Here is a 26,459-nt window from a genome sequence, read left to right on the forward strand (position 1 = left end):
ATTCTATCGCTTATCTAAACTAAACAAAGGTTTATGGTGCCCTGTCAAACTTCCACTAACTTGGCGTATGCTTCCATGTGCAGCAAAGGAATTGACCAAACAATCAGAGCAACATAGTTGAAATGTATTGCCTCCTGCAGCTTTGCTTTTCAGATGGGCCATAGATTTGGTTTCGTGGCCAGATATTTGCCCAATAGATGCAAGTTCTTCTGCGACTTTGGTTTTTTTTTGTTTTTAGGTTTAAAATATTTAAGTTATAGATGTGTGTGTGTGTGTGTGTGTGTGTGTGTGTGTGCGATATCAGAAGGCTGGGGGTTTGAATCTGCACAACGGGGTGAGCTCATGTTGCTCTGCCCCAGCCCCTGCCTACCTAGCAGTTTGAAAGCACGCCAGTGCAAGTAGATAAATAGGTACCGCTGTGGCGGGAAGGTAAATGGAATTTCTGTGCACTCTGGTTTCCATCCCAGTGTCCTGTTGCACCAGAAGTGGTTTAGTCCTGCTGGCCACACGGCCCGGAAAGCTGTCTGTGGACCAACGCCAGCTCCCTCGGCCTGAGAGTGAGATGAGTGCCGCAAGCCCACAGTTGCCTTTGACTGGACTTAACTGTCCAGGAGTCCTTTACCTTTTACCTTACAGGTTTAAAAGTCTAAACCAATACTTTGAATTGACCCTGGAAACAGCTTGGTAACCACTGGAGTTCTGCAGTGACTGATGGGATACAATCAGTTGTAAAAACTGATGTACCTGGTAACAACATTCTATGCTAATTGAAGTTTCCAAACACCTTTCCGAGGTTGGCCCATCTATAGCATTTTGGAGCGGCCTAACCTGGGCCGAGATCAAGAATTCAGAAGCCATGATGGTTATTCTCTCTTTTTTTTTTGATATTTATTAAAAGTTTAATGGTTACAGAAAAAAGAAGAAAAAACAATAAAAGTTAAACAAAACAAAACAATACCTTACAATACATCAAAAACAAAAACAAAAACAAAATACAATACAGTAAAACAACAAAAAAGAAACAAAGACATTCAAAAACACATCCAATATTTCCGTATCTTTACCTTTCATTTACTTGTTTCATCGACCTCCTCACACCTCCCTTTTTTGTATTCTAGTTCACTTATCTATTTCAGCAAATCCTTTCCATCTTTCTCAATTTTTGTTCTATAATTTATCTTAACAATCTGACCTTAAATTTCCACTTTGACCCATTAACAATCTATTTTTACTTAATTCTTTATAACATTTCTGCTAAAGCCATATAACTTCATTCCAGCATCCTTCTAACATTCATTGATTTGGCAATATTTCTGTAAATATACTTTAAATTTTTTCCAATCTTCTTCCACCGACTCTTCTCCCTGGTCTCAGATTCTGCCAGTCATTTCCGCCAATTCCGTGTAGTCCATCAGCTTCATCTGCCACTCTTCCCGGGTGGGTAGATCTTGTGTCTTCCAATGCTTTGCGATAATTATTCTTGCTGCTGTTGTGGCATACATAAAGAAAGTTCTATCCTTCTTTGGCACCAATTGGCCGACCATGCCCAGGAGAAAGGCCTCTGGTTTCTTCAGGAAGGTATACTTAAATACCTTTTTCATTTCATTATAAATCATCTCCCAGAAGTTCTTAATCCTTGGGCATGTCCACCAAAGGTGGAAGAATGTACCTTCAGTCTCATTACATTTCCAGCATTTATTATCGGGCAAATGGTAGATTTTTTGCAAGCTTGGCTGGTGTTATGTACCACCTGTAAATCATTTTCATTAAATTCTCTTTTAAGGCATTACATGCCGTAAACTTCATACCTGTGGTCCATAACTGTTCCCAGTCAGCCATCATAATGTTATGTCCAACATCTTGTGCCCATCTAATCATGGCAGATTTCATCGTTTCATCCTGAGTATTCCATTTCAACAGCAAGTTATACATTCTTGACAAATTCTTAACTTTGGGGTCTAACAATTCTGTTTCCAATTTTGATTTTTCCACCTGGAAGCCTAGTTTTTTGTCCAAATTATATGCCTCCATTATTTGATAATAATGAAGCCAGCCTCGCACTCTGTTTTTTAGTTTTTCAAAACTCTGCAGTTTTAATCTGTCTCCCTCTTGTTCCAGAATTTCCCAATACTTCGGCCATTTGGCCTCCATATGCCATGATGGTTATTCTCTGCCTCCATGGTTGAAGGAAGTAATGCTTCTGCTACCACAGAAGGGGAGAGTGATCTTGTTCATGAATCCTATTTGTGGGTTTCCCTTTGAAGCATTTGCCACTGAGAGAACAGGATGCTGGAGTATATGGGCCTTTGGCCAGACCCAGCAGGGGTGGCCAAAGGGGTGCAGCTGGCAAGCTATCATTGAAGCAGGACCCTAGAGGATTATTATCCTTAGCTTTTTCATATAATCAGTTATTCATATAATCAGTTATCAGTAATCAATATATTCATATATGCTCACACATAATCAGGGCTTTCAGTGATTTTATAATCCATTTGAATAATAAAAAAGCTTTTTGCCTAGTCTGACAGCAAGCAGCTCAACCTTTTCCACAGTGCATTTTACACCCTAGAGAAAGGGGAAGCCATAAATCTGAAGAAGGCTGGTACATCTCCCCCTCAGTTCATAGACTAATTCTGGACACGAAACAGGAAGGGCTAACCACAATACTCCCTACATGAGCAGATGCACAGGGGAGTTAGCTCCAGGAGATCCCCTCCTCTGAAGTTTCAATTCCCTGTTCCATCAACTAGAGAAAAGGCCAGACTGAACTTTGACTGTACAGACAAAGAAAGCAGAAGTTGGGAAGTTATACTCTGTGCACGGTCAGGAGCCACAGAATGCACTTATTTATGATTCGTTGCTGGCGTTCGTGATTGTCTCATGATAGTCTCATGATCTGTGATGCGCACAGGTATTTAACCTCAGAACTTGAATGCTTTGGGGTCCCAGTCTTTTGGAAAGGATTCCAACTGGGTCCATTATTGCTCAGCAATAAACCTCACCTTCTTTTTCTCCAATTTGCTGTGTCTGTCAATCCTTTGTTTCATTTTAAGTGGGTACCATTTAAAATTTACTTGCAACATCATCAGGAGGTATTTTGATCTATGGTCATCTCATGTACGCAATTGAACTGCAGGGGTTGATCTTACAGCACAATCTGAGTCAAGATTGATTGAAGAACAACTCTCCAATGGATGTTATCACCTCCAAATGACACTTCTGCCCTGCCTCGATTGAGCTTCAGAATATTACCCCCCCACCCCAATCCAATATAATGCATAAGAATGTAAACTGGGTTATTGATTTCATGCACCTGTTCACAGTTCCCCATTCTCTCACCTCAATCAAATGAAAAGGAGAAGCAGAATTTGTTGTCATGTGTTGATAGCCTCATTATAGTCAATTGGGTCATATGAAGCCTTCGATTTTCTACAACGATGGTTCATTTTTTTATTTTTTTAAGCAATTTTTTTATCATGACAATAGACACATTTACTTGTCTTCTGACAATGGTTCATTTCTGAGCCAAACTGTGTCATGCCCAAGGCGATCTGAGCTGAAGTGACTCACTTTCCAAGGTGACATGGGTTCAGAATCGAATCTTATTTTAGGTGGACCCCCTTAGGGCATATATCTCAGGACCTAACGTTCCAGAGGGACATCCCACAAGTCATACAGGGACCTCACCACTCATGTATTGTGGCTTCATAAGAACAGCCCTGCTGGATCAGGGAAAACACCTGCTTCCTGCAATGGCCAAACAAGGTGTACTGGGAAGCAGAACATAAGCACAACAGAAATCTCCTACTCATGAGCCCCACTTAGAGACCTACTGGAAGTAATATAGCCACATGATTAAAGGTAAAGGTAAAGGGACCCCTGACCATTAGGTCCAGTTGTGACCGACTCTGGGGTTGCGGCGCTCATCTCGCTTTATTGGCCGAGGGAGCCGGCGTACAGCTTCCGGGTCATGTGGCCAGCATGACCAAGCCACTTCTGGTGAGCCAGAGCAGAGCACGGAAATGCCATTTACCTTCCTGCCGGAGCGGTACCCATTTATCTACTTGCACTTTGACGTGCTTTCGAACTGCTAGGTTGGCAGGAGCAGGGACCGAGCAACAGGAGCTCACCCCGTCGCAGGGATTCGAACCGCCGACCTTCTTATTGGCAAGTCCTAGGCTCTGTGGTTTAACCTACAGCGCCACCCGCATCTCCTAGCCACATGATTAGAAGCCATTAAAAACCTTACTCTTCAAGAATGTGTGTGTGTGTGTGTGTGTGTGTGTATGCGTGGTTTTGTGTTAGAAAAATCTCTGTTAGTACAAGAGTGAAGTGTGTCTTCAGTGGGAATCCCAGAAACAATCATAATCACTTCTAACCAGCTTTTTGGGGAGAATGAAGGGGAAACTTTGGCGTAGGTATAGTTGTGATCATGTCTCCTTCGATGAAGGTGCCATGGTCTGATCACTACGCTCTGAAAGCCAGGATTGACTTTCCACCCCCACCCTGTTTAGGTGGCGAGCTGATTTGGGCTCGCCCGCAGAGGCTGATGGACCCTGATAGATTCCTCCAAGCCTTGCGGAACCTTGCTCCCCCTGGCGACTCATTGACTGAGCTTGTTGAGGGCTGGAATCTTCCATTCCTGGGTAAGGTGATTGAGAGAGCGGTTGCTGAACAGCTTGGTGGGTTTCTGGATGAAACATCGTCTCTGGATCCATTCCAGTCCGGCTTACGCGCTGGTCATGGGACTAAGAACGGCTCTGGTTGCCCTAACAGATGATCTTTGTAGACAGCTGGATCGAGGCGGGTCGGGGCTGCTGATTCTTCTAGATCTGTCAGCAGCTTTCGTCATGGTCGATCACGAACTTCTGGACCACTGCCTTGCCAACGTGGGGATCCAGGGCACAGTCCTTCAATGGCTGTGCTCGTTTCTCTCTGGTCGGGGACAGAGGGTGGCGCTTGGGGGGGAATTGTCATTGCGCCACTCCTTGGTGTGTGGAGTACCTCAGGGTGTGATACTCTCCCCTATGCTTTTCAACATCTTTATGCGCCCCCTCACCCAGCTTGTCCAGAGTTTTGGGCTGGGTTGCCATCAGTATGCTGATGACACCCAACTCTATCTGTTGATGGATGGCCATCCTGACTCAGCTCCAGACACACTGACCAGATGTTTGGAAGCTGTGGCTGGATGGTTATGTGGGAGCCGGTTGAAGCTAAATCCTTCGAAGACAGAGGTCCTGTGGCTGGGACAGGACGATATGGGATTGGGGGGGGGGCAACTCCCATCTCTTGCGGGGGTGCAATTAGTGCCAGCATCGTCCGTTAAGAGTTTGGGTGTAATCTTCGACACCTCCCTTTCCATGGAGGCGCAGATTGCAGCTATAACAAAGGCAGCATTTTTCCATCTCCGCCAAGCTAAGCAGTTGGCTCCTTACCTCTCTCGCCCTGACCTAGCCACTGTGATCCACGCGACGGTCACCTCCAGACTGGATTATTGTAACTCACTCTACGTGGGGCTGCCCATGAGACTGACCCAGAAACTCCAGCAGGTGCAGAATGCTGCAGCGAGACTCCTTACGGGGTCTTCGCTGCGAGATCACATTCACCCGGTGCTATACCAGCTGCACTGGCTCCCGGTGGAGTACAGGATCAGGTTTAAGGTGCTGGCTTTAACCTTTAAAGCCCTATATGGCCTAGGACCCTCGTACCTATGGGACCGCCTCTCCTGGTATGCCCAAAAGAGAAACTTACGGTCTTCAAATAAAAACATCTTGAAGTTCCCAGGCCACAGAGAAGTTAGGCTGGCCTCAACTAGAGCCAGGGCTTTTTCGGCTGTGGCTCCGATCTGGTGGAACACTCTGTCACAAGAGACTAGGGCCCTGCGGGACTTGACATCTTTCCGCAGGGCCTGCAAGACAGAGCTGTTCCACCAGGCGTTTGGCCAGGGCGCAGCCTGACTCCCTCCCTCGGCAATATTTGCGGAGCTCTGGCCCAATGGTTGCCAGTGGCTTGATTTGAATTAATTTTATAATGAATGATTTTAGAGTGTTGTTTGTGCTGTACTTTTGTACTGTGTTATTGTTGTTGGCCGCCCTGAGCTCAGCTCCGGCTGGGGAGGGCGGGATATAAATAAAATTTATTATTATTATTATTATTATTATTATTATTATTATTATTATTATTGGTTTACTAGAGTGAAAAGATGTTGAAAAGGATGGGAAATCAAAACTACGTTCTAAATTTATGATCTGAAGACTTACATTTTTCTGTTTGAATTTTATTTTGATAACTTTGATATATAGATAGTGATATGTCTTGGATGTATGGATGCAATTACGGATAATAAAGTGTTGGGGGGGAGAGAGATTTTTAACCTTTTACAGCTTAAAAAAATTAAATGAATGAAACTCTTTCCCCCTCTTTACGATGCATATCTGTTTCCAGCAGTAGAAGAATTAGAACTGTTTATTGCATTCCTTATTTGTGCAAGCAAAGAACTGGCCCATAACAGCAAGGGACCACCCAGGCAGCATATTTGAAATTTATGGCCTCCTGCTTATCTGCTTTGCAGATGGACCAGAGATTTGGGCCATGAGTGACCTGCTCATCTTTTTGCCTAATAAAAGAAAGTTGTCTTGCAACTTGGTTTCTGAAAGTATGATGATATGGAGGCGATGGTCCATAACACGTTGGCCACAATGCAAAAATCCCACATTCTATTATTCATTCATTTATTGCATTTATTTCCCATCTCTTTTTCAAAGTACCTCCAAGTGATGTAGATGATTCTTCCGCTCCTCAATTAATCCCCACAAGAACCCTGTGAGGTAGGTTAGATTGAGAGGCAGTGATAGGCCCAAGGTCACCCAGTGAGCTCCATGGCTGCATGGTGATTGGAAGGTTGGGTTGCCTGGATAAATTGACACTGTCAAAGAGAAAGTTAGCCATAATGATATGTCTAGGCTGTGTCAACAGACGTATAATGTCTAGATCAGGGGCCAGCAAGCTTTTTCAGCAGGGACCGGTCCACTGTCCCTCATGCCTTGTGGGGGGCCGGACTATATTTTGGGGAAGAAAAAAATAGAGAATGAATTCCTATGTCCCACAAATAAGTTCCATGCAATTCTGGTGCTCAGAAGTCTTTGCTCCTTTTCTACACCTGTCTCAGTACTCATCTGGCCAAGCTCATGGAGTTCCTCTCTGTATTTGGCTGAACCCTCTCAGACCAGATCAAGGGTTCTCTTTGATCCAGCTGTGTCACTGGGGATATAAATGTTACCAGGTGCTTGGGGACAATCTTTCAGCCATGGTCTTGTCTGGATCACTGGCCATGATCATTCGCACTCTCTTAGTCTCCAAATGGACTAGAGTAGTGTGTTTCTCAGAGTTGCCTTTGAAAACTATTTTGCTAAGACAGCTAATCCAAAATGCAGTTGGGAGCCTCTTGAACACAACAATAGTCACCTGGATTTTGAGAAAGTTCAAACCTGAACAGGAAACATCAGGAACATTCTATAATGTAATTGGGATGGAATCGTATCTTGCAGCACAAATTTTAAAAATAACTTTCACACCTGCATTTTTTTACATGTTTTTATTGAGTGGAATACACTGCTTTAGCTGTGTTGAGCTGAAATAAGCTGTCTTGGCTTCCCTGACCGAAGATCCATTTCTTCTTTTCAGGTAGTCAAGGTTAAGAAACATGCACTGGCCTGGAGTTGCACATCATTCTGTCCGGCAGCACACTTTACCACGGGGACAGTCGCCTCCACTGTAGCCACATAACCTTCCCTTATCTGTAAGAGGGGGAAATGGAAAGAAATTTAGACAGATAAATAAGGAGAATGAGATTCTGACTTACAAGGCAGTCTGATCAAAGAAAGAGAGAAGGGGTGACTGAAAGAGAGAATATGAACAGAGTGAGATAACATAGAGAGATTTATTGCTGTAATTGTTTTCCTTATTTAATAATAATAATAATAATAATAATAATAATAATAATAATAATAATAATAATAATAAAAATCATTTTATTTATATCCCGCCCTTCCCAGCCGAAGCCGGGCTCAGAGCGGTTAAAATCAAATGTATAACACATTAACATAAAATCAGACAATCAGTTAAAATACATCCTCAAATCAGATCAGGATCAGAATAAAATCCAATCAGATGGCAACCCGCAGATTTGGGGACCTTAAATGCTCACCAGGCCCAACTGTTTGTGCTGAACTTATATGGGCCTGTGAGAAAAATTGGGAGGCCACTTTCATGCAAGTTCTTATGAAAGGGGAGAGGGAGTCAGACTGAACCCCGACCAAAGGCCTGGCAGAACAGCTCCGTCTTGCAGGCCTTGCGGCAAAGATGTCAAGTCCCGCAGGGCCCTAGTCTCTTGTGACAGAGCATTCCACCAGACTGGAGCCACAGCCGCAAAAGCCCTGGCTCTAGTTGAGACCAGCCTAACCTCTCTGTGGCCTGGGACCTTCAGGATGTTTTTGTTTGAAGACGGACTGGAATGGATCCAGGGCTGATGTTTCATCCAGAAATCCACCAAGCTGTTCAGCAACCGCTCTCTCAATCACGTTACCCAGGAATCGAAGATTCGAAACCGGGCGGTAATTGGATAGATCTAAAGGATCTAATGTTGTTTTCTTTTAGAGTGGGTGCACCACTGCCTCCTTCAGTCCCCCTGGGAATGTCCCGGTACCAAGGGACAAATTGATGATATTCCCTAGGGGGACCCGCACCTCGTCTGGACACGCTCTAATCAGCCAAGACGGGCACAGGTCAAGAGGACAGGTGGTGGGCTTTCCAGCTCAGAGGAGTCTGTCCACATCGGCTGGGGATATCTGGTCAAAGTGGTCCAATACTGGACCCGAGGACAGTCGAGGGGCCTCCAGTTCCTTTATTGTATCCAAATTGGCAGGGAGGTCATGGTGGAGCAACAGGACCTTCTCCGCAAAAAAGCTCGCAAATGCCTCACAGCTGTGTGTCAAATTATTATTTAAATTTGGCTGTCCCTCAAGGGACGTTAAAGACCTAATTAGACTAAATAATTGCGCCGGGCGAGAACTAGCGGATGCAATGGAGGCCAAGAAGTAAGACTTCTTAGCAGCATTCACTGCCATCTCGTAGGTTTTCATAAAAATCCTATAAGATGTTCTTGAGGCTCCGTCACGGGCACCCCGCCATACTCGCTCTAGCCGCCTGAGGTTCCGCTTCATTTTTCGGAGCTCCTTGGTAAACCAGGGAGCCCGGTTTCTGCGGGGTGGCAGAGGGCGCTTAAGTGTGATCTCATCGATGGCTGCCAGGAGCTGGATATTCCAGCCCTCAACAAGCTCAGGGGGAGCAAGGTCCCGCAAGGCTTGACGGAATCTATCAGGGTCCATCAGCCTCTGCGAATCCAAATCGGCTCGCCACCTAAGCAGGGTGGGGGTGGAAAGTCAATCCTGGCTTTCAGAGAGTAGTGATCAGTGAAGAAGACATGATCACATCTATACCTACGCCAAAGATCAAATCCAGCATGTGGGCTGCTTGATGTGTGGGGCCCGAAACAAACTGGGAGAGCCCTAGTGGAAGACACCAGGTCCAGAGCCTGTGAGGAGGGAGTGGCATCAGCATGGATGTTGAAGTCCCCCAATACCAATAGGTTAGGGAACTCCAAGGCCCAGCCGGCCACCGCCTCCAATAGGCCTGACAGGGTGGCTGCTGGTGCGCTAGGTGGCCGGTACACCAGCCAGACAGCCAAGCTCTCCTCGGAGCCCCACACTAGGCCAACACATTCAATGCCGGGGATCGATGGCGATGGTAGAGCCCTGAAAGGATAATCTTCCCGGATTAATAATGCCACCCCTCCCCCACAGGCCCATAGTCCACGACTGGTGGAGGACAGAGAAACCCGGGGGTGCCATCTCTCATAAGGTAACTGTTTCCCCTTTGCGCACCCAGGTCTCCATCACACAAGCCAGGTCGACCCCCTGCAAGGTAAAGAAATCTTGCAGGGTGGCGGTTTTGTTGCCTATAGACCTGGCATTGCACAGCACCAGTGACGGAGTAATCCTTGCTCACCCTACCCTCGTCCCTCGGGATGGGGCGCAGATTGGAAGGGGTACGAGCATATCCGTATCTCAATCCCCTTCGCCTATGACATCTGCCCCCACCGCCATACCTCCCTCGCCCCTCCACGGTAGCAATCCCAAGCCTCATACTAGCCTCCATTTACAAATAGAAAGCAACAAACCAAAAACAATTATACCAAAACAAAACCAATCCCCACCCCATTCAACATCCATCCCACCCAAGACCAAAACAAAACAAAACAAAATAAAAATACATGAATAAACAACACCGTTCACAGTGGCACAACAAAGTAAAAAGTAAAAACACTTTTAAAACACTTTAAAATATATAAAAACATTTTTGACATTTGCTGCAGCAGAATCAGTGTCCTTAAAGCTGTGGGGTGGTGAGTGTGGGTCCTGCCCCCTGGGCCTGGTGGAATTGGCCTGAGGAGGGAGCGGCCTTCCCCAGCACTCATGGTGGCAGCAGCAGCATTTATTTCAAATAGGTACTTTTCAGGCAGTCAAGGTTAAGAAACATGCACTGGCCGGGAGCTGCACATAATTTTTACATGCAGCACACTTGACCACTGGGACAGTCGCTTTTGATGATGTGTTTTTCTTTGGGGCAATTTCCATTCTTAGAAATGCAACTGCCTCCATAGTGTTCACAAAACCTTCCATTAATTCCTGTAAGAGGGGCAAATGGAACGAAATTTAGACAGATAAATAAGGAGAATGCGATTCAGATTTGCAAGGCAGTCTGATCAAAGAAAGAGAGAAGGGGTGACTGGAAGAGAGAATATGAACAGAGTGAGATAGCATAGAGGGATTTATTGCTGTAATTGTTTTCCTTATTTTCCACATTTATTTTAAATTGGCCGTCACCAAATTGGACCCGGCTGCCTGGTGCATTGGTGTCGCCTATTCTTAGTTGACTAAAGTATTTTCCTTATTTTTCATATTTACTTTAATTAGGATTTTCACCCAATTGAAGAAATATAATTCACTGAATTGAAGAATTGATTGAATTTCAATAAATTTGCTTGTAAGCAAATTCAGAGTCAGCATGCACCCACTAACTGTATATGTTGTACTTATGTACCGTATTTTTCGCTCTATAAGACACACCATACCACAAGACGCGCCTAGTTTTTGGAGGAGGAAAACAAGAAAAAAAATATTCTGAATCTCAGAAGCCAGAACAGCAAGAGGGATCACTACGCAGTGAAAGCAGCAATCCCTCTTGGTGTTCTGGCTTCTGGGATAGCTGCGCAGCCTGCATTCGCTCCATAGGATGCACACACATTTCCCCTTACTTTTTGGGATGGAAAAAGTGAGTTTTATAGAACAAAAAATACAATATATCGTCTTAGAGGAAACATCCTCAAGGGTGAAAACGTGGTTCTTCCTATCCACAGTTTTTAATGGGACATTCTACCAAATTAAAAAATGCTGCCTATTTAATTATTCTTATATGATTAAAAATATTTAACTGATTCAATTAGGCTAGGGATGGTCAGTGCTATTTTTCCAGGAAAAGAGTTGCTAAAACTCACCACAAATGCCTCCCTTGTTCTCTTATAAGTTATAACAGTAATGGTGCCCACCTGAGAGGTTCTGGTGGGTTCAAGCTGAAAAAGGCTCTGGAGATGGGAAAATATGGGGCCTAGCTCCAGATGTTGTTGTCACCCACAGTCAGCAAAGCTCATGAAGCCCATATTTCAGAAACATCTCAAGGTCCACAGGTTTCCCAACCCCTTGTCTATGGACATTACAGACCATATTTTATATTTTATATTTATGAATACCCAACTATTTATAGGGATTCGTGATATACTGACACGTAAGCCCTCTGCATGGATGAACTGGCATGATACACGGGATGACAAAATCTATTCACCAAGAGGAACCCAGAAAAGTTAATTACCGTATATGTTGCACATTATTCTTCAGAAAGCCATAATATTCAACGATCAGAAAGTAAAATTCATGTCGTTAAGCATAATGTGCACTCATAGCTCAGTGGTTCTGTAGCACTTATTGTTTTAAAAGTTTCTGTCTATATATTATTTCCTGCTTTGGGTATTGTGGTCCATGACTGCAACCACTCAAGAAGACACATTGTACCAAAGCAAGGAAATACCGAACAGTGCATTAACCTGATGAAATCTTTGGGATTCAGTGGGCTGTATGGAGGAGGTCAACGGCTTTGGAGGAGCCAGCCACTGAGGTTGAGCCATGTGGTATGGTCATTAAGGTTTGAACTTGAGAAAAGACTTCATTCGGTGCAAAAGACGGTGTGGGGGGAGGGGAGCCTATGGCTTCGTTATATAAAGTTTTCTTCTCTACATTTATGATTTGCCAACCCTCCCTTTGAATATTACTTCAGAATTATATTTCTACAGGTGAGGAGGGAAGAATTTGGATTACTGATATGCAATATGACATTAAACAGAACTGTGTGTGTAAAAAACAGAAAAAGGGAGGGAAGCTCTATATTGCCAAAGGTTTACGGTAGAAACTGAGAGCTGACTCTTCTCCATCCTTTATATTATTCATGGAGTGAACGGAATAATGCTGAAAGGACTTTGAATTTCATTTAATTGGAAGTATAATACAGTGGTACCTCGGGACACGAACGGGATCCGTTCTGGAGCCCTGTTCACATCCTGAACATAACTTAAGATGTGACAGAGCATCTGCCCGTGCTCGGGTTGCATTTTGCCGCTTCTGCGCATGCACGTTTTGCCGCTTCTGCGCGTCCGCATTTCGCCACTTCCGCACGTGCGCGGGTGATGTCATTCTGACCATCTGCTCATGCGCGAGCGCGAAACCTGGAGGTTTGGGATGCTTTATCCACTTTTGTATGGTTTAAGGTATCCAAATGTTTCTTGTACCTATGTAGAAAATATAATCCACTCAACAGAAGTTGCATCCACAACTAGTAAAGCCCCCTCCCCCCCCGCGTTTAAGTCCAGTGAGAGGCGACTATGGGGTTTTGGCGCTCAGCTTGCTTTCAGGCTAAGGGAGCCTTTGTTTGTCCACATGGAGCTTTCTGGGTCATGTGGCCAGCATGAGTAAACTGTTTCTGGCGCAACAGGACACCGTGAAGAGTGCCAGAGTGCACAGAAATGCCAATTACCTGCCCGCCACAGTGGTACCTATTTATCTATTTGCACTGGTGTGCTTTTAAACTGCAGAAGCTGGCACAGAGCAATGGGAGCTAACCCCATGGCACGGATTCAGACTGCCGACCTTCCGACTGGCAAATCCAAGAAACTTGGTGGTTTAGACCACAGCGCTACCCGCTCCCTTGCTGAATGGGGGCCTAAATAGCTGGATTAGATGCAAAGTCCCCCTGCGATTAATCCAATCTTCATTCTCATGCATGAATGTGGATATGCATAGCTGTATTGTGCCTTTGAAATGGGGGCACCTGCCATTATAAAGTTTGGTTATAAATTGGTTATAAATTGTGTCATGAAGAATTATGCATTCTCCTCCCACCTCCTTTTAACCCAAAGAGAAACACGATCAATTATTTAAATGACTGCAATGCTTTTATTGAGGAAAGAGTACTAAAGCAGACAGAGTCCAATTATCTTCTCATTCTTTTGCTGGCAAGAAGTTCAGCAGGTTAGGAGACGATTCTTTTAGCAGAACTGAGGCATTAGATCCGCTCCAATCAGTTATTTCCTGGTGAGAGAAGGAATATGATAATCTGGGTTAGTGTCCACAAACACAATTTGGCAATTCAATTGTCCTGTCATTGTTCCAAAGCTCTGTACACTTGATGTTGAGCACAAGAACAATCTGCCTCCAAGTGTCATGGTGTCATGTTGTGACAGAGGCCTTGGACCCTCGAAGAAGAAGAAGAGTTTGGGGGCACTGTTATACAGTGGTTTCGCTCCTTCCTCCTGGGCCGTGTTCAGAAAGTGGTGGTGGGGGATGAGTGTTCAGACCCCTGGGCTCTCACTTGTGGGGTGCCTCAGGGTTCTGTCCTCTCCCCCATACTTTTCAACATCTACATGCAGCCACTGGGAGAGATCATCAGGGGGTTTGGGCTGGGTGTTCATCAGTATGCGGATGATACCCAGCTCTACCTCTCTTTTAAATCAGAACCAGTGAAGGCACTGAAGGTCCTGTGTGAGTGTCTGGAGGCAATTGGAGGATGGATGGTGGCTAACAGATTGAGGTTGAATCCTGACAAGACAGAAGTACTGTTTTTGGGGGACAGGAGGCGGGCAGGTGTGGAGGATTCCCTGGTCCTGAATGGGGTAACTGTGCCCTGAAGGACCAGGTGCGCAGCCTGGGTGTCATTTTGGACTCACAGCTGGCCATGGAGGCACAGGTCAAATCCGTGTCCAGGGCAGCTGTTTACCAGCTCCATCTGGTACATAGGCTGAGACCCTATCTGCCTGCAGACTGCCTCACAAGAGTGGTGCATGCTCTGGTTATCTCCCGCTTGGACTATTGCAATGCGCTCTACGTGGGGCTACCTTTGAAGGTGACCCAGAAACTACAACTAATCCAGAATGCGGCAGTTAGACTGGTGACTGGGAGTGGCCGCCGAGACCATATAACACCGGTCTTGAAAGACCTACATTTGCTCCCAGTACTTTTCCGAGCACAATTCAAAGTGTTGGTGCTGGCCTTTAAAGCGCTAAACGGCCTCAGTCCAGTATATCTGAAGGAGCGTCTCCACCCCCATCATTCTACCCGGACACTGTGGTCCAGCACCGAGGGCCTTCTGGCGGTTCCCTCACTGCGACAAGCCAAGTTTCAGGGAACCAGGGAGAGGGCCTTCTCGGTAGTGGCGCCCTCCCTGTGGAACGCCCTCCCACCAGATGTCAAAGAGAACAACAACTACAAGACTTTTAGAAGACATCTGAAGGCAGCCCTGTTTGGGGAAGCTTTTAATGTTTGATGTATTACAGTATTTTAATATTTTTTTGGAAGCTGCCCAGAGTGTCTAGGGAAGCCCAGCCAGATGGGCGGGGTATAAATAAATTATAATTATAATTATAATTATAATTATAATTATAATTATAATTATAATTATAATTATAATTATAATTATAATTATTATTTTGATATATAGATAGTGATATGTCTTGGATGTATGGATGCAATTATGGATAATAAAGTGTTGAAGGGGAAGAGATTTTTAACCTTTTACAGCTTAAAAAAATTAAATGAATGAAACTCTTTCTCCCTCTTTACGATGCATATCTGTTTCCAGCAGTAGAAGAATTAGAACTGTTTATTGCATTCCTTATTTGTGCAAACAAAGAACTGGCCCATAACAGCAAGGGACTACCCAGGCAGCATATTTGAAATCCATGGCCTCCTGCTTATCTGCTTTGCAGATGGACCAGAGATTTGGGCCATGAGTGACCTGCTCATCTTTTTGCCTAATAAAAGAAAGTTGTCTTGCAACTTGGTTTCTGAAAGTATGATGATATGGAGGCGATGGTCCATAACACGTTGGCCACAATGCAAAAATCCCACATTCTATTATTCATTCGTTTATTGCATTTATTTCCCATCCCTTTTTCCAAGTACCTCAAAATGATGTAGATGATTCTTCCCCTCCTCAATTAATCCCCACAAGAACCCTGTGAGGTAGGTTAGACTGAGAGGCAGTGATAGGCTCAAGGTCACCCAGTGAGCTCCATGGCTGCATGGTGATTGGAAGGTTGGGTTGCCTGGGTAAATTGACACTGTCAAAGAGAAAGTTAGCCATAATGATATGTCTAGGCTGTGTCAACAGACCTATAATGTCTAGATCAGGGGCCAGCAAGCTTTTTCAGCAGGGGCCGGTCCACTGTCCCTCATGCCTTGTGGGGGGCCGGACTATATTTTGGGGAAGAAAAAAAATAGAGAATGAATTCCTATGTCCCACAAATAAGTTCCATGAAATTCTGGTGCTCAGAAGCAGACACTGAGCAATGGATCGAAACTACAAGAAAGAAGATTCCACCTAAACATTAGGAAGAACTTCCTGACAGTACGAGCTGTTTGACAGTGGAATTTGCTGCCAAGGAGTGTGGTGGAGTCTCCTTCTTTGGAGGTCTTTAAGCAGAGGCTTGACAACCATATGTCAGGAGTGCTCTGATGGTGTTTCCTGCTTGGCAGGGGGTTGGACTCGATGGCCCTTGTGGTCTCTTCCAACTCTATGATTCTATGATTCTATGAAGTCTTTGCTCCTTTTCTACACCTGTCTCAGTACTCATCTGGCCAAGCTCATGGAGTTCATCTCTGGATATGGCTGAACCCTCTCAGACCAAATCAAGGGTTCTCTTTGATCCAGCTGTGTCACTGGGGATATATGGTAAATGACATCAGGTGGTTGGGGACAATCTTTCAGCCATGGTCTTGTCTGGATCACTGGTCATGATAATTCACATTCTCTTAGTCTCCAAATGGACTAGGGTCGTATGTTTCTCAGAGTTGCCTTTGAAAACTATTTTGCTAAGACAGCTAAGCCAAAATGCAGTTGGGAGTCACCTGGATTTTGAGAAAGTTCAAACCTGAACAGGAAACATCAGGAACATTCTATAATGTAATTGGGATGGAGTCGTATCTTGCAACACAAATTTTAAAAATAACTTTCACACCTGCATTTTTTTACATGTTTTTATTGAGTGGAATACACTGCTTTATCTGTGTTGAGCTGAAATAAACTTTCTTGGCTTCCCCGACCGAAGATCCATTTCTTCTTTTCAGGTAGTCAAGGTTAAGAAACATGCACTGGCCGGGAGCTGCACATAATTTTTACGTGCAGCACACTTTACCACTGGGACAGTCGCTTTTGATGATGTGTTTTTCTTTGGGGCAATTTCCATTCTTATAAATGCAACTGCCTCCATAGCGTTCACAAAACCTTCCATTAATTCCTGTAAGAGGGGTATATGGAACGAAATTTAGACAGATAAATAAGGAGAATGCAATTCAGATTTGCAAGGCAGTCTGATCAAAGAAAGAGAGAAGGGGTGACTGGAAGAGAGAAAATGAACAGAGTGAGATAGCATAGAGGGATTTATTGCTGTAATTGTTTTCCTTATTTTCCACATTTATTTTAAATTGGCCGTCACCAAATTGGACCCTGCTGCCTGGTGCATTGGTGTCGCCTATTCTTAGTTGACTAAAGTATTTTGCTTATTTTTCCATATTTACTTTAATTAGGATTGTCACCCAATTGAAGAAATATAATTCACTGAATTGAAGAATTGATTGAATTTCAATAAATTTGCTTGTAAGCAAATTCAGAATGCATCCACTAACTGTATATGATGTACTTATGTATATAGTCTTAGAGGAAACATCCTCAAGGGTGAAAACGTGGTTCTTCCCATCCACAGTTTTTAATGAAACATTATACCAAATTAAAAAATGTTGCCTGTTTAATTATTATTATAATATTAAAAATATTTAACTGATTCAATTAGGGTAGGGATGGTCAGTGCTATTTTTCCAGGAAAAGAGTTGCTAGAACTCACCACAAATGCCTCCCTTGTTCTCTTATAAGTTATAACAGTAATGGTGCCCACCTGAGAGGTTCTGGTGGGTTCAAGCTGAAAAAGGCTCTGGAGATGGGAAAATATGGGGCCTAGCTTCAGATGTTGTTGTCACCCACAGCCAGCAAAGCCCATAAAGGGAGTTATATTCCAGAAACATCTCAAGGTCCACAGGTTTCCCATCCCCTGATCTATGCACATTACAGACCATATTTTATATTTTGTATTTATGACTAAATATCCAGGGAGAGCAATTAAGAATTGATTGACAAGATAGAAAGGTTAATTATCAAGTACTTAGGAATTAACAAAATATTACTGAACTGTCAAAAAAATATACATACATTTTATAGATAAAAAAAAAAGCTAATGGAAAATAGCTGGAAGGAGACATAAAATTCCTCAATGTAGTAGAGTATAATTTTAGGCCCAACATTTGTAAGGTTCAGAAAAACAATTCATCAACTTTCTTAAGAACTGAGATCAGGCAAAAGGGCAAAAAGAAGAACGACCCAGAGCCTGTAAGTATTTTTCATTCTCCCATTGTTGATGGATCTCGTGATCCACACTGTTTACATTCCATACTTGTGGAAGTGAGAGAACGGAAGCTTAGACACTGAACTTCCTGTTAGGATATTCCGTTCCACCTTAAGAACAGTTGTGTGGATTGTTGTATGTCACATGTCTCTTTACACTCCAGCACAGCTTGCTGGGAACTTCCGTTTTGTGTATAGCAATTGCTTATGCCGCTTGCTTGGACATGAAGGGGAGAAGACATGTTTTTTCTTTTGCCATGATGTATGCTGGGATGCAGGTGGCGCTGTGGGTTAAACCACAGAGCCTAGGACTTGCCGATCAGAAGGTCGGCGGTTTGAATCCCCGCAACGGGGTGAGCTCCCATTGCTTGGTCCAGGCTCCTGCCAAACTAGCAGTTCGAAAGCACGTCAAAGTGCAAGTAGATAAATTGGTACCGCTCCGGCGGGAAGGTAAACGGCGTTTCCGTGCACTGCTCTGGTTCGCCAGAAGCGGCTTAGTCATGCTGGCCACATGACCCGGAAGCTGTACGCTGGCTCCCTCGGCCAATAAAGTGAGATGAGCGCTGCAACCCCAGAGTCGGTCACGACTAGACGCAATGGTCATGGGCCCCTTTACTGTATGCTGAATAAACTGCTTGTAAATATGCTCATCACAGCCTCTCTCTGCCACTTCTGTTGCGTAGCATTTACTCTGCTGATTAGAGCGTGCTCCAGCTTCTAAAGCTGGGGTCACTGACACTGAACCAAGGACTGGAGATTGCCTGGCACATCGGCCGGTGGGCTGGTGCCAGCTGGGGGCTTGCAAATTGCCCCCGTTTCCTTGGCTGCATCCCAACACTTCCATACTATGTGCTTTTGGTTTTGGGCTCTTTGTTCTGTCTCCTGGACAGACAGGATGTTTGTGTGAGCTTCTGCTCACAATGTTGTTATTTTCTTTACTATGGTTTGATTTGATGTACAGCAATAAAATTAATGATACTACATACTTCCGCAGCCAAGCTTTTGTTTACTCTGTTGTTTGCGTGCGCATATGAGCAGATATGAGTCGTTGAGAGAAGGACTGTTGCCAAACTCTTCTGTTACTGGAGGGAGAGGCTCCAATAGAGCCCCTCAGTTTACCACACATAATAAGGGCCATAGCTCAGTGCCAGAGCATTGGGGTGTGGATTTCTAATGAACAAACTTCTCTCTTTGAGGTTCAACGTCCCAGGTTCAATATAACCATTGCATAATGGCAGCCCAAGATATTCGGAATAACTTTTAAACTGATGTTACAGGTATTTATAATACAGTGGTACCTCGGGTTAAGTACTTAATTTATTCTGGAGGTCCGTTCTTAACCTGAAGCACCACGTTAGCTAATGGGGTCTCCCACTGCCACTGCGCGATTTCTGTTCTCATCCTGAAGCAAAGTTCTTAACCCACAGTACTATTTCTGGGCTAGCTGAGTCTGTAACTTGAATCGTCTGCAACCTGAAGTGTATTTAACCTGAGGTACCACTGTCTATGTCTATGTACTGGGGCGGCCCATACTGTTTTACCACCTGAGGCGAAAAGGGAAGATGGCTTCCCATTCTGACCATCCCCACCAAAGCCTAGCTAACCTGGGTTGTGCAGTTGTGGCTTCCATAAGCCAGTGAGATCTCAAGGGGCTCCCATGGAAACCAGAAGCCTCCTCAGCCATTTGTGCTCGCTTCTCCATTGGCACAGGAGGCAACTGTGGAGGTGCCCACAGAGGGGCCCCTTGAATTAGGCCACCTGAGGCACCTACCTCAGCCTGCCTCATGGAGGGCACCAGGAGTAGTACATGCTTCCAGCCCTATTTTTTTTTCTTTTGTCATTTATGTCCAAATGCTTTTAATTTCAATAAATGTTTTACCTGCGGAAAATGTGATCATCCCAGAAAACAGAAGGGCAACCATGAAGAGCCAGCGCAATTGCATTGTTGAAGCTTGACTTGGATCTCAAGTTGAGCAGCAAGAGCAGAATCTTGAGGCAGAATGTTCTGGTGAGAGTTCTGTGTCTTCTGAATGCCCAACTATTTTTAGGGATTCGTGATATACTGACACGTAAGCCCTCTGCATGGATGAACTGGCATGATACACGGGATGACAAAATCTATTCATCAAGAGGAACCCAGAAAAGTTAATTACCGTATATGTTGCACATTATTATTCAGGAAGCCATAATATTCAACGATCAGAAAGTAAAATTCATGTCATTAAGCATGATGTTCACTCATAGCTCAGTGGTCTTCTGTCGTCCCCTTCTCCTTGTGCCCTCAATCTTCCCCAACATCAGGGTTTTTTTTTCCAGGGAGTCTTCTCTTCTCATAAGGTGGCCAAAGTATTGGAGTCTCAGCTTCAGGATCTGTCCTTCCAGTGAGCACTCAGGGCTGATTTCACAGAACCAAATGCCTTGAGTGCAAAAGTGCTCAGTTTGCATAGGAGACTGTAGGAAAGATGTTGTTTTGGTGCTCTGAGAGCATCCACAATATGGTTGAATGCAACTGGGGGAGATTTCATAACAAGAAGAAACTACATTGCATTTAGTCAAATCATTATTTCCTTGCTTTGGTACACTGTGTCTCCTTGAGAGGTACTAGGCATGGACTGCAGGAAATAACATATAGGCAGAAACTTTTTAAACAATAGATGCTATTGAACCCCAGAACCCTGAATAAATATAATGGATAATGCCATGGACTTTACTGTCTGCTCCTTGAACATTATGGCTTCCCAATGAATAAAATACAGAATATATGGCGATTAACTCTTTTTTTGTCTCCTTGATTAAGTTTATGTCATCACGAGCAGTACATTTGAATCATCCATTCATAGGGCTTAGATGCCAGTACGTTAGAAAACCCCGTCAATAGATCAGCATTCAGCCTTCCAGAAGACACAGAACATTAATCAAAGTATTCTGCCTCAGTAGTGAACTTCTGCACCCAGGGCATGTGGACCTGTATATGACAGCAGCCTCCCTAATTATTCCACTCAGTTGCCAAGCAAAGGGTCTGAAATTGAATTTACAGCCCACAGAATGCTGAATGTTAATGCACTGATCAGCACTTCCTTGATTTGGTACTGTATACTGTGTCTCCTTGAGCAGTAGTAAAAATGGACCACATCACTTATATAATCTGAAGTTGAGCAGCAAGAGCAGATTAGTGAAACAGAATGCTCTGGTGGGAGTTCTGTGTCTTCTGAATGCCCAACTGTTTATAGGGATTCGTGATATACTGACACGTAAGCCCTCTGCATGGATGAACTGGCATGAAAGACATGATGACAAAATCTATTCACCAAGAGGAACCCAAAAAAGTTAATTACCACATATGTTGCACATTATTCTTCAGAAAGCCATAATATTCAAAGATCAGAAAGTAAAATTCAAGTCGTTAAGCATGATGTGACTAAACGGCTTCTGGCGCAACAGGACACCGTGAAGAGTGCCAGAGTGCACAGACCGGCCATTTACCTTCCCGCCGCAGTGACACCTATTTATCTATTTGCATTGGTGTGTTTTTAAACTGCAGAAGCTGGGACAGAGCAACGGGAGTTCACCCCATTGCACGGATTCAAACTGCCGACCTTCCGATTGGCAAGTCCAAGAAACTCGGTGGTTTAGACCACAGCGCTACCCGCTCCCTTGCTGAATGGGGGCCTAAATAGCTGGCTTAGATGCAAAGTCCCCTTGCGATTAATCCAATCTTCATTCTCATGCATGAATGTGGATATGCATAGCTGTATTGTGCCTTTGAAATGGGGGCACCTGCCATTATAAAGTTTGGTTATAAATTGTGTCTTGAAGAATAATGCATTCTCCTCCCACCTCCTTTTAACCCAAAGAGAAACACGATCAATTATTTAAATGACTGCAATACTTTTATTGAGCAAAGAGTACTAAAGCAGACAGAGTCCAATTATCTTCTCATTCTTTTGCTGGCAAGAAGTTCAGCAGGTTAGGAGACGATTCTTTTAGCAGAACTGAGGCATCGATTAGATCCGCTCCAGTTATTTCCTGGTGAGAGAAGGAATATGATAATCTGGGTTAGTGTCCACAAACACAATTTGACAATTCAATTGCCCTGCCATTGTTCCTAAGCTCTATACACTTGATGATAGACATATCATCCCAGTTGATCTCCACACATCTATTAACAAAATCTTTTACATTTTCGGTCTAAAAAGGAAGCATTTTGCTCCAGTGATGTAAACATGGTATCATACAGCCATGGGGTGGGGGCTTATTTGAGTTACACAGTTGGGAACATAATGCTCCTTCTGTATGGGCACTTGGAATAGAAACTTTGCAGAGATAATGGCAATACAGTAGACATTCATTTCCATGAGCATCACATACTTATGGGTGATCAAACAGGTTTTGTGGGGGGCTTCTGGAGCACCACAAAAGCCTGTTGCACCTAAGAGGAGCTCTACTGGATGAGGCCGATGGCCCATCAAGTCCAGCATCCTGTTCTCACAGTGGCCAACCAGATGCTTGGGGGAAGTTCACACGCAAGATTTGAGCACAATAACAATCTCCCCCCCCCCCTGTGGATTTAAGCAACTGCTATTCAGAAGCATTGCTGCCTCCAAGTGTCATGGTGTCACGTCGTGGCATGTGCACACTGTTTACTCTCCCTCTACCATCACCACTCTTTGGCACCACAGAGGCCTTGGACCCGTCCAAGGCTGAACTTCAAGGCTTCCACCAATGCCCAGCGCGGACACAGGCGTACCCTGGAAGCATGTCTGTGGCCAGAGTGTGCTCCAACATAGGCCCCGTGGCAGAAGCCCAGTCACCACTGTGGTGCTGGATAGCCAGAGGGAAGGCAGTGGATGGGAGCAGCAGCTGGCAGCTGGGAACCCACAGGGAAGATTTGGTGGGTGCTTGGGCCCTCAAGGGCCCCTGGAAATGGCTCCAGTGTTCCAACTTGTACATTGCTTTCTGGGTTCCGTCCTCTCCCCCATGCTTTTTAACATCTACATGCAGTCACTGGGAGAGATTAGCAGGGGGTTTGGGCTGGGTGTCCATCAATATGCAGATGATACCCAGCTCTACTTCTCTTTCAGATCAGAACCAGTGAAGGCGGTGAAGGTCCTGTGTGAGTGTCTGGAGGTGGTTGGAGGATGGATGGTGGCTAACAGATTGAGATTGAATCCTGACAAGACAGAAGTAGTGCTTTTGGGGGACAGGCGGTGGGCAGGTGTGGAGGATTCCCTGGTCCTGAATGGGGTAACTGTGCCCCTGAAGGACAAAGTGTGCAGCCTGGAAGTCATTTTGGACTCACAGCTGTCCATGGAGGCACAGGTCAAATCCGTGTCCAGGGCAGCTGTTTACCAGCTCCATCTGGTACACAGGCTGAGACCCTATCTGTCTACGGACTGCCTCACCTCTCTTTCAAATCAGAACCAGTGAAGGTCCTGTGTGAGTGTCTGGAGGTGGTTGGAGGATGGATGGTGGCTAACGGATTGAACCCTGACAAGACAGAAGTATAGTTTTTGAGGGACAGGAGGCAGGTGGGTGGGTGTGGAGGACTCCCTGATCCTGAATGGGGAAACTGTGCCCCTGAAGAACCAGGTGCGCAGCCTGGGACTCACAGATCAATTCTGCGTCCAGGGCAGCTGCTTACCAGCTTCATCTGGTATGCAGGCTGAGACCCTATCTGCCTGCGGACTGTCTCGCCAGACTGGTGCATGCTCTAGTTATCCCTCGCTTGGATTACTACAATGCGCTCTACGTGGGGCTACCTTTGAAGGTGACCTGGAAACTACAACTAATCCAGAATGCGGCAGCTAGACTGGTGACTGGGAGCAGCCGCCAAGACCACATAACACAGGTTCTTGAAAGATCTACATCGGCTCCCAGTACGTTTCCGAGCACAAATCAAAGTGTTGGTGCTGACCTTTAAAGCCCTAAACGGCCTCGGTCCAGTATACCTGAAGGAGCGTCTCCACCCCCTTCGTTCTGCCCGGACACTGAGGTCCAGCGCCGAGGGCCTTCCCTCACTGCAAGAAGCCAAGTTACAGGGAACCAGGCAGAGGGCCTTCTCGGCAGTGGCACTTGCCCTGTGGAACGCCCTCCCACCAGATGTCAAAGAGAAGAACAACTACCAGAGTTTTAGAAGACATCTGAAGGCAGCCCTCTTTAGGGAAGCTTTTAATGTTTAACAGACCACTGTATTTTAATACTTTGTTGGAGGCCGCCCAGAGTGGCTGGGGAAACCCAGCCTGATGGGCGGGGTATAAATAATGAATTATTATTATTATTATTATTATTATTATTATTATTATTATTATTATTATTATTATTATTATTATTATTATTATTTAGAAGGAAATGTATACTTGCCATTTAAGCAGTTTACTTTTTGCAACAATGGGTGTTGTTATCACATTTCCCAATGGGTTTGTAAGGTGATAGACATTGTTTAAAACGCATGCAGGTCCCCTTTTGTTTTGAACACTGCCAACCGTTTTCTATTTTTTGAGAGGATGCTGCATACAGACAAAACAAAAGGAAAAAGAACTGGTCAGATAACAGTGTTGTCAACATTGCCATTAACCAACATATCTAATTCCTTTAGAGTTAGCTAAGTGTAATGTACTTCATAAAATTTATATTCCACATGATTGTAAAAACAAACAAACCCTCAAAGCGGTTTACAAAAACCCCCCAGTAAAACTAAGAAAAAATTAAGACATACGGAAGTTAAAGCGCTAACACAAATTAAAATTACTTCAACTTTCTAAGCATTTGTGCAGGCTAGTCAAAACAATAATGTTTTTAGCAGGCGCTGAAAGAGGGACTGCTTGGTTTCAATAGGAAGCGGGTTTCAAAATGAAGGTTCTGCCCCACTAAACAATTGATGTGGAGCAAGGCAATCTCGCAAGTAAAGTGGCCCCAAGCTGTTAAGGGCTTTATATGCTAAGCAGAGCAATATTGTCCCTCATACCAGGCCTTTGACTCACCTGGAGAAATGAAGAGTAGAAGGAGGGAAAGCAGGAAGAGGCTGCAGAAGGCCTTCATGGTTTCCACAAAGTGTCTTGTGTGCCTTAAGATCTTCCCAAAGGAGATGACAGGAGGTGAGACTGGAGAGATCTGCAGTCACTCTGTATTTATTGGAGAGTTTGTCAATAGCAGACGATGTGACGTTTCAGATGCTTGAGAAACCTGTCAGTAAAATATTTCATGAAGCTGATTGCAGCAAGGGACTGCTGGTTTTTCCCCCCAAATAAAAAAATCTTCATACTTTGCATAGTGTGAGCTATATTCACCAAGGCTTTAAGATAGGCCAAGTACTTATTTTATTTTACAAGAAGAAAACTGAGGGTTGGAGAAAAGCAATGTGCCAAAAGAAACCCCCACCAACAATGCAATATTTATTAAAACTAGTATTATTTAGGCTATTTACCTCACTTGAGCCTCCTAGGTATTCAAAGGAGCTCAGCACGGGACAATCTTTTTCACTCCTCACCATCAATCTAATCTTCCTTGGTGGGTATTATGAGGTGAACGATGTGAAAAATCATAAAGAAATGGGAGCCCTGAAAGTGCTGTAGAAATTGTGACAAGTCACATTTCTTAGGCACACAAAATTCAGATACACTGGTACCCCTAGTTGCGGACACGATCCGTTCCAGGGTGTCATTAGCACCCCAAAAAGTCCACAACTAGAGTGGCACTTCTGCGCAAGCGTGGAGTGCAATAGAGCGCTTCTGCGCATGTGTGAAGCGTGCAGAACACCTGCGCATGTGAATGTGGTGAACCCCGGAAGTAAACACTTCAGGGTTTGCAGCGTTCGCAAGCCGAAAAGACGCAACATGAACCTAACACAACACAAGGTATGACTGTACAGGTTTTCCTTCTCCGCCTCCCAAGGTAGTGGGCTTTTCTGTAGCTAGATTGACAACTCTAAGGATGCTTTGTGGTGCGGTCGTAAATGGAACCATTGTCAAATGCTACTCCACACCACTTAATTTTCCCCAATATAATTTTAGCGGAACCACCTGCTACATTGGGGCCCAGTACGGGCCAGATGTTCTCCTGCAATGATTTTGCAAAGTTTTTTGCAGATAAAGTCACTCAGATTCAGCCGGGAAGGGCTGAGCGATGGGCTTCGTGGGGTGGTGAATGCTTTCCTCCGTGAGGGAGCCTTCCCAGACCCACTGAAAGAGGCGGTTATTAAACCGCTTCTTAAAAAACAATCTTTATACCCGGCCAATTTCGCCAACTATCGCCCAGTCTTGAATCTTCCATTCCTGGGCAAGGTGATTGAGCGAGTGGTTGCTGAACAACTCCAGGCACGCCTGGAAAAAGCGGACCATTTGGATCCC

At 44.6% G+C, this 26,459-nt stretch overlaps 1 long non-coding RNA gene across 2 annotated transcripts; it reads right to left on the minus strand.

Moving 5' to 3' along the window:
• Positions 1–13,665: 13,665 nt before the first annotated feature.
• On the minus strand, positions 13,666–25,268 carry LOC308584259. 2 transcript variants are annotated; one of them, XR_014006713.1, is made up of 3 exons: positions 25,095–25,268; positions 24,475–24,620; positions 13,666–13,754 (listed from the first exon to the last, which is right to left on the minus strand). It is a non-coding gene; the product is annotated as an uncharacterized lncRNA (long non-coding RNA). The 2 variants fall into 2 exon arrangements; XR_014006714.1 differs by lacking the exon at positions 13,666–13,754 and adding an exon at positions 22,028–22,140 and having other exon boundaries at positions 24,471–24,620.
• Between the last annotated feature and the right edge of the window lie 1,191 nt (positions 25,269–26,459).

The sequence above is a fragment of the Podarcis bocagei genome (assembly GCF_964188305.1).
Source record: "Podarcis bocagei genome assembly, chromosome: 3".
Lineage (NCBI taxonomy): Eukaryota > Metazoa > Chordata > Lepidosauria > Squamata > Lacertidae > Podarcis > Podarcis bocagei.